This window comes from Mobula hypostoma, chromosome 11 (genome assembly GCF_963921235.1).
Source record: "Mobula hypostoma chromosome 11, sMobHyp1.1, whole genome shotgun sequence".
NCBI classification, from domain to species: domain Eukaryota; kingdom Metazoa; phylum Chordata; class Chondrichthyes; order Myliobatiformes; family Myliobatidae; genus Mobula; species Mobula hypostoma.
The window spans coordinates 72,914,601-72,924,935 of record NC_086107.1 but is presented as its reverse complement, the minus strand read 5'-3'; positions in this window follow the sequence as shown (position 1 = coordinate 72,924,935).

Genomic DNA, 10,335 nt, shown 5'->3' with positions numbered 1-10,335 from the left:
TTCACCAGTCTGTATGCAGGGATACATCAGTCAGTACACAGGGATTCACCAGTCATTACACGGGGATTCACCAGTCTGTACACAGGGATTCACCAGTCTGTACACATGGATTCACCAGTAAATACACAGGGATTCACCAGTCATTACACAGGGATACAGCCATCAGTACACATGGATTCACCAGTCATTACACAGGGATTCACTAGTCAGTACACTGGGATTCACCAGTGTATATACACAGGGATTCACCAGTCTGTACACATGGATTCACCAGTCTGTACACAAGGATTTACCAGTCAGTACACAAGTTTACACCAGTCATTACACAGGGATACACCAGTCAATACACAGGGATAAATCAGTCATTACAGAGGAATTCACCATTCTGTGCACAGGGATACATCAGTCACTACACAGGGATACATCAGTCTGTACAGAGGGATACATCAGTCAGTACACAGGGATACACCGGTCAGTACACTGGAGTACACCAGTCAGTACACAGCGATACGTCAGTCATTAAACAGGGATACACCAGTCTGTACACAGGGATACAGCCGTCAGTACACAGGGATTTCCCAGTCATTACACAGGGATACACCAGTCATTACACAGGGATACACCAGTCTGTACAGCGGGATACATCAGACATTATACAGGGATACACCAGTCTGCACACAGGGACACACCAGTCAGTACACAGGGATACACCAGTTATTACACAGGGATACACCCGTCTGTACACCGGGATACATCAGTCATTACACAGGGATACAGCAGTCAGTGGATAGGGATACACCAGTCTGTACACAGGGATACAGCAGTCAGTACACAGGGATTTCCCAGTCATTACACAGGTACACATCAGTCATTACACAGGTTTATATCAGTCATTACACAGGGATTCACCAGAAAATACACAGGGATTCACCAGTCATTACACAGGGATACATCAGTCTGTACACAGGGATTCACCAGTCTGTACAGCGGGATACATCAGTCATTATACAGGGATAAAGCAGTCTGCACACGGGGAAACACCAGTCAGTACACAGGGATACACCAGTTATTACACTGGGATACACCAGTAATTACACGGGGATACATCAGTCTCTGCACTGGGATACACAGTCTGTACACACGGATACACCAGTCAGCTCACAGGGATGCATCAGTCAGTACACAGGGTTGCATCTGTCATTACAACAGGGATACACCAGTCTGTACACAGGGGTTCCACCAGTCTGTACGCAGGGATACATCAGTCAGTACACAGGAATACACCAGTCATTACACGGGGATACACCAGTCAGTACGCAGAGATTCACCAGTCAGTACACAGGGATACATCAGTCTGTACACAGGGATACATCAGTTATTACACAGAGATACATCAGTCAGTGTACAGGAATACACCAGTCAGTACACAGGAGTACACCAGTCAATACACAGCGATACATCAGTCATTACACAGGGATTCACCATTCTGTACACAAGGATTCACCAGTCAGTCCATAGTTTACACCAGTCATTACACAGCGATACGTCAGTCAGTACACAGGGATACATCAGTCTGCACACAGGGATTCACCAGTCAGTACACAGGGATTCACCAGTCAATACACAGGGATACATCAGTCATTACAGAGGGATTCACCAGTCAGTTCACAGGGATACATCAGTCTGTACACAGGGGTTCACCAGTCTGCACACAGGGACACACCAGTCAGTACACAGGGATACACCAGTTATTACACTGTGATACACCAGCAATTACATGGGGATACATCAGTCTCTGCACTGGGATACACAGTCTGTACATAGGGATTCACCAGTCTGTACACAGAGATACACCAGTCAGTTCACAGGGATGCACCAGTCATTACACAGGGTTGCATCAGTCATTACAACAGGGATACACCAGTCTGTAAACAGGGGTTCACCAGTCTGTATGCAGGGATACATCAGTCAGTACACAGGGATACACCAGTTATTACACATGGATACAGCAGTCTGTACATCGGGATACATCAGTCATTACACAGGGATACAGCAGTCAGTACACAGGGATTCACCAGTCATTACACAGGGATTCACCAGTCTGTACACATGGATTCACCAGACTGTACACAGGGATACAACAGTCAGGACACAGGGATGCATCAGTCATTACACAGGGTTGAATCAGTCAGTACACAGGGATACACCAGTCAGTACACACGGATACATCAATTATTTCACAGGGATACATCAGTCATTACACAGGGGTTCACCAGTCTGTACGCAGGGATACATCAGTCAGTACACAGGGATACACCAGTTATTACACATGGATACAGCAGTCAGTACACAGGGATACACCAGTCAGTACACAGGGATTTCCCAGTCATTACACAGGGATGTCCCAGTCATTACACAGGTATACATCAGTCATTACACAGGGATAAATCAATCTGTACACAGGGATACACCAGCCAGTACACAGGGATACACCAGTCATTACACAGGGATACATCAGTCTGAACACAGGGATTCACCAGTCTGTACAGCGGGATACATCAGTCATTATACAGGGATAAAGCAGTCTGCATACGGGGACACACCAGTCAGTACACAGGGATACACCAGTTATTACACTGGGATACACCAGTAATTACACGGGGATACATCAGTCTCTGCACTGGGATACACAGTCTGTACATAGGGATTCACCAGTCTGTACACAGGGATACACATGTCAGTTCACAGGGATGCATCAGTCAGTTCACAGGGTTGCATCAGTCATTACAACAGGGATACACCAGTCTGTACACAGGGGTTCACCAGTCTGTACGCAGGGATACATCAGTCAGTACACAGGGATACACCAGTTATTACACATGGATACAGCAGTCTATACACCGGGATACATCAGTCATTACACAGAGATACAGCAGTCAGTACACAGGAATACACCAGTCATTACACGGGGATACACCAGTCAGTACGCAGGGATTCACCATTCGGTACAGAGGGATACATCAGTCTGTACACAGGGATACATCATTTATTACACAGGGATACATCAGTCAGTGTACAGGGATACACCAGTCAGTACACAGGAGTACACCAGTCAGTACACAGCGATACATCAGTCATTACACAGGGATTCACCATTCTGTACACAACGATTCACCAGTCAGTACATACGTTTACACCAGTCATTACACAGCGATACGTCAGTCAGTACACAGGGATACACCAGTCAATACACAGGGATACATCAGTCATTATAGAGGGATTCACCAGTCAGTTCACAGGGATACATCAGTCATTATAGAGGGATTCACCAGTCAGTTCACAGGGATACATCAGTCATTACACAGGGATACACCAGTCTGTACAGCGGGATACATCAGTCATTATACAGGGATACAGCAGTCAGTACACAGGGATTCACCAGTTATTACACAGGGATTCACCAGTCATTACACAGGGAGTCACCAGTCAGTACACAGGGATGCATCAGTCATTACACAGGGTTGAATCAGTCAGTACACAGGGATACACCAGTCAGTACACACGGATACATCAATTATTTCACAGGGATACATCAGTCTGTACCAGGGAAACACCAGTCATTACACAGGGATTCACCAGTCTGTACAGCGGGATACATCATTCATTATACAGGGATACACCAGTGTGCACACAGGAACACATCAGTCAGTACACAGGGATACACCAGTTATTACACAGGGATACACCAGTAATTACATGGGGATACATCAGTCTCTGCACTGGGATAGACAGTCTGTACACAGGGATTCACCAGTCTGTACACAGAGATACACCAGTCAGTTCACAGGGATACATCAGTCATTACACAGGAATACACCAGTAATTACACGGGGATACATCAGTCTCTGCACTGGGATACACAGTCTGTACATAGGGATTCACCAGTCTGTACACAGGGATACACCAGTCTGTACAGTGGGATACATCAGTCATTATACAGGGATAAAGCAGTCTGCACACGGGGACACACCAGTCAGTACACAGGGATACACCAGTTATTACACTGGGATACATCAGTAATTACACAGGGATACATCAGTCTCTGCACTGGGATACACAGTCTGTACATAGGGATTCACCAGTCTGTACACAGGGATACACCAGTCGGCTCACAGGGATACAACAGTCAGTACACAGGGATTCACCAGTCATTACACAGGGATTCACCAGTCAGTACACAGGGATGCATCAGTCATTACACAGGGTTGAATCAGTCAGTACACAGGGATACACCAGTCAGTACACACGGATACATCAATTATTTCACAGGGATACATCAGTCTGTACCAGGGAAACACCAGTCATTACACAGGGATTCACTAGTCTGTACAGCGGGATACATCATTCATTATACAGGGATACACCAGTCTGCACACAGGGACACACCAGTCAGTACACAGGGATACACCAGTTATTACACAGGGATACACCAGTAATTACATGGGGATACATCAGTCTCTGCACTGGGATACACAGTCTGTACACAGGGATTCACCAGTCTGTACACAGGGATACATCAGTCATTATACAGGGATAAAGCAGTCTGCACACGGGGACACACCAGTCAGTACACAGGGATACACCAGTTATTACACTGGGATACATCAGTAATTACACGTGGATACATCAGTCTCTGCACTGGGATACACAGTCTGTACATAGGGATTCACCAGTCTGTACACAGGGATACACCAGTCAGCTCACAGGGATGCACCAGTCATGACACAGGGTTGCATCAGTCATTACAACAGGGATACACCAGTCTGTACACAGGGGTTCACCAGTTATTACACATGGATACAGCAGTCTGTACACCGGGATACATCAGACATTACACAGGGATACAACAGTCAGTACACAGGGATTCACCTGTCATTACACAGGGATTCACCAGTCAGTACACAGGGATGCATCAGTCATTACACAGGGTTGAATCAGTCAGTACACAGGGATACACCAGTCAGTACACACGGATACATCAATTATTTCACAGGAATACATCAGTCTGTACCAGGGAAACACCAGTCATTACACAGGGATTCACTAGTCTGTACAGCGGGATACATCATTCATTATACAGGGATACACCAGTCTGCACACAGGGACACACCAGTCAGTACACAGGGATACACCAGTTATTACACAGGGATACACCAGTAATTACATGGGGATACATCAGTCTCTGCACTGGGATACACAGTCTGTACACAGGGATTCACCAGTCTGTACACAGGGATACACCAGTCTGTACAGCGGGATACAACAGTCATTATACAGGGATAAAGCAGTCTGCACACGGGGACACACCAGTCAGTACACAGGGATACACCAGTTATTACACTGGGATACATCAGTAATTACACGGGGATACATCAGTCTCTGCACTGGTATACACAGTCTGTACATAGCGATTCACCAGGCTGTACACAGGGATTCACCAGTCAGCTCACAGGGATGCACCAGTCATGACACAGGGTTGCATCAGTCATTACAACAGGGATACACCAGTCTGTACACAGGGGTTCACCAGTCTGTACGCAGGGATACATCAGTCAGTACACAAGGATACACCAGTTATTACACATGGATACAGCAGTCTGTACACTGGGATACATCAGTCATTACACAGAGATACAGCAGTCAGTACACAGGGATACACCAGTCAGTACACAGGGATTTCCCAGTCAGTACACATGTTTACACCAGTCATTACACAGCGATACACCAGTCAATACACAGGGATACATCAGTCATTACAGAGGGATTCACCATTCTGTGCACAGGGATACATCAGTTAGTACACAGGGATACATCAGTCTGTACACAGGGATACATCAGTCAGTACACAGGGATACACCAGTCAGTACACAGGAGTACACCAGTCAGTACACAGCGATACATCAGTCATCAAACAGGGATACACCAGTCTGTAGACAGGGATACAGTCGTCAGTACACAGGGATTTCCCAGTCATTACACAGGGGTACATCAGTCTGCACAGCGAGATACAGCAGTCATTATACAGGGATACACCAGTCTGCACACAGAGACACACCAGTCAGTACACAGGGATACACCAGTCAGCTCAAAGGGATGCACCAGTCATTACACAGGGTTGCATCAGTCATTACAACAGGGATACACCAGTCTGTACACAGGGGTTCACCAGTCTGTACGCAGGGATACATCAGTCAGTACACAGGGATACACCAGTTATTACACTGTGATACACCAGCAATTACATGGGGATACATCAGTCTCTGCACTGGGATACACAGTCTGTACATAGGGATTCACCAGTCTGTACACAGAGATACACCAGTCAGTTCACAGGGATGCACCAGTCATTACACAGGGTTGCATCAGTCATTACAACAGGGATACACCAGTCTGTAAACAGGGGTTCACCAGTCTGTATGCAGGGATACATCAGTCAGTACACAGGGATACACCAGTTATTACACATGGATACAGCAGTCTGTACATCGGGATACATCAGTCATTACACAGGGATACAGCAGTCAGTACACAGGGATTCACCAGTCATTACACAGGGATTCACCAGTCTGTACACATGGATTCACCAGACTGTACACAGGGATACAACAGTCAGGACACAGGGATGCATCAGTCATTACACAGGGTTGAATCAGTCAGTACACAGGGATACACCAGTCAGTACACACGGATACATCAATTATTTCACAGGGATACATCAGTCATTACACAGGGGTTCACCAGTCTGTACGCAGGGATACATCAGTCAGTACACAGGGATACACCAGTTATTACACATGGATACAGCAGTCAGTACACAGGGATACACCAGTCAGTACACAGGGATTTCCCAGTCATTACACAGGGATGTCCCAGTCATTACACAGGTATACATCAGTCATTACACAGGGATAAATCAATCTGTACACAGGGATACACCAGCCAGTACACAGGGATACACCAGTCATTACACAGGGATACATCAGTCTGAACACAGGGATTCACCAGTCTGTACAGCGGGATACATCAGTCATTATACAGGGATAAAGCAGTCTGCATACGGGGACACACCAGTCAGTACACAGGGATACACCAGTTATTACACTGGGATACACCAGTAATTACACGGGGATACATCAGTCTCTGCACTGGGATACACAGTCTGTACATAGGGATTCACCAGTCTGTACACAGGGATACACATGTCAGTTCACAGGGATGCATCAGTCAGTTCACAGGGTTGCATCAGTCATTACAACAGGGATACACCAGTCTGTACACAGGGGTTCACCAGTCTGTACGCAGGGATACATCAGTCAGTACACAGGGATACACCAGTTATTACACATGGATACAGCAGTCTATACACCGGGATACATCAGTCATTACACAGAGATACAGCAGTCAGTACACAGGAATACACCAGTCATTACACGGGGATACACCAGTCAGTACGCAGGGATTCACCATTCGGTACAGAGGGATACATCAGTCTGTACACAGGGATACATCATTTATTACACAGGGATACATCAGTCAGTGTACAGGGATACACCAGTCAGTACACAGGAGTACACCAGTCAGTACACAGCGATACATCAGTCATTACACAGGGATTCACCATTCTGTACACAACGATTCACCAGTCAGTACATACGTTTACACCAGTCATTACACAGCGATACGTCAGTCAGTACACAGGGATACACCAGTCAATACACAGGGATACATCAGTCATTATAGAGGGATTCACCAGTCAGTTCACAGGGATACATCAGTCATTATAGAGGGATTCACCAGTCAGTTCACAGGGATACATCAGTCATTACACAGGGATACACCAGTCTGTACAGCGGGATACATCAGTCATTATACAGGGATACAGCAGTCAGTACACAGGGATTCACCAGTTATTACACAGGGATTCACCAGTCATTACACAGGGAGTCACCAGTCAGTACACAGGGATGCATCAGTCATTACACAGGGTTGAATCAGTCAGTACACAGGGATACACCAGTCAGTACACACGGATACATCAATTATTTCACAGGGATACATCAGTCTGTACCAGGGAAACACCAGTCATTACACAGGGATTCACCAGTCTGTACAGCGGGATACATCATTCATTATACAGGGATACACCAGTGTGCACACAGGAACACATCAGTCAGTACACAGGGATACACCAGTTATTACACAGGGATACACCAGTAATTACATGGGGATACATCAGTCTCTGCACTGGGATAGACAGTCTGTACACAGGGATTCACCAGTCTGTACACAGAGATACACCAGTCAGTTCACAGGGATACATCAGTCATTACACAGGAATACACCAGTAATTACACGGGGATACATCAGTCTCTGCACTGGGATACACAGTCTGTACATAGGGATTCACCAGTCTGTACACAGGGATACAACAGTCTGTACAGTGGGATACATCAGTCATTATACAGGGATAAAGCAGTCTGCACACGGGGACACACCAGTCAGTACACAGGGATACACCAGTTATTACACTGGGATACAACAGTAATTACACGGGGATACATCAGTCTCTGCACTGGGATACACAGTCTGTACATAGGGATTCACCAGTCATTACACAGGGATTCACCAGTCAGTACACAGGGATGCATCAGTCATTACACAGGGTTGAATCAGTCAGTACACAGGGATACACCAGTCAGTACACACGGATACATCAATTATTTCACAGGGATACATCAGTCTGTACCAGGGAAACACCAGTCATTACACAGGGATTCACTAGTCTGTACAGCGGGATACATCATTCATTATACAGGGATACACCAGTCTGCACACAGGGACACACCAGTCAGTACACAGGGATACACCAGTTATTACACAGGGATACACCAGTAATTACATGGGGATACATCAGTCTCTGCACTGGGATACACAGTCTGTACACAGGGATTCACCAGTCTGTACACAGGGATACACCAGTCTGTACAGCGGGATACATCAGTCATTATACAGGGATAAAGCAGTCTGCACACGGGGACACACCAGTCAGTACACAGGGATACACCAGTTATTACACTGGGATACATCAGTAATTACACGGGGATACATCAGTCTCTGCACTGGGATACACAGTCTGTACATAGGGATTCACCATTCTGTACACAGGGATACACCAGTCAGCTCACAGGGATGCACCAGTCATGACACAGGGTTGCATCAGTCATTACAACAGGGATACACCAGTCTGTACACAGGGGTTCACCAGTCTGTACGCAGGGATACATCAGTCAGTACACAGGGATACACCAGTTATTACACATGGATACAGCAGTCTGTACACCGGGATACATCAGACATTACACAGGGATACAACAGTCAGTACACAGGGATTCACCTGTCATTACACAGGGATTCACCAGTCAGTACACAGGGATGCATCAGTCATTACACAGGGTTGAATCAGTCAGTACACAGGGATACACCAGTCAGTACACACGGATACATCAATTATTTCACAGGAATACATCAGTCTGTACCAGGGAAACACCAGTCATTACACAGGGATTCACTAGTCTGTACAGCGGGATACATCATTCATTATACAGGGATACACCAGTCTGCACACAGGGACACACCAGTCAGTACACAGGGATACACCAGTTATTACACAGGGATACACCAGTAATTACATGGGGATACATCAGTCTCTGCACTGGGATACACAGTCTGTACACAGGGATTCACCAGTCTGTACACAGGGATACACCAGTCTGTACAGCGGGATACAACAGTCATTATACAGGGATAAAGCAGTCTGCACACGGGGACACACCAGTCAGTACACAGGGATACACCAGTTATTACACTGGGATACATCAGTAATTACACGGGGATACATCAGTCTCTGCACTGGTATACACAGTCAGTACATAGCGATTTACCAGTCTGTACACAGGGATACACCAGTCAGCTCACAGGGATGCACCAGTCATGACACAGGGTTGCATCAGTCATTACAACAGGGATACACCAGTCTGTACACAGGGGTTCACCAGTCTGTACGCAGGGATACATCAGTCAGTACACAGGGATACACCAGTTATTACACATGGATACAGCAGTCTGTACACTGGGATACATCAGTCATTACACAGAGATACAGCAGTCAGTACACAGGGATACACCAGTCAGTACACAGGGATTTCCCAGTCAGTACACATGTTTACACCAGTCATTACACAGCGATACACCAGTCAATACACAGGGATACATCAG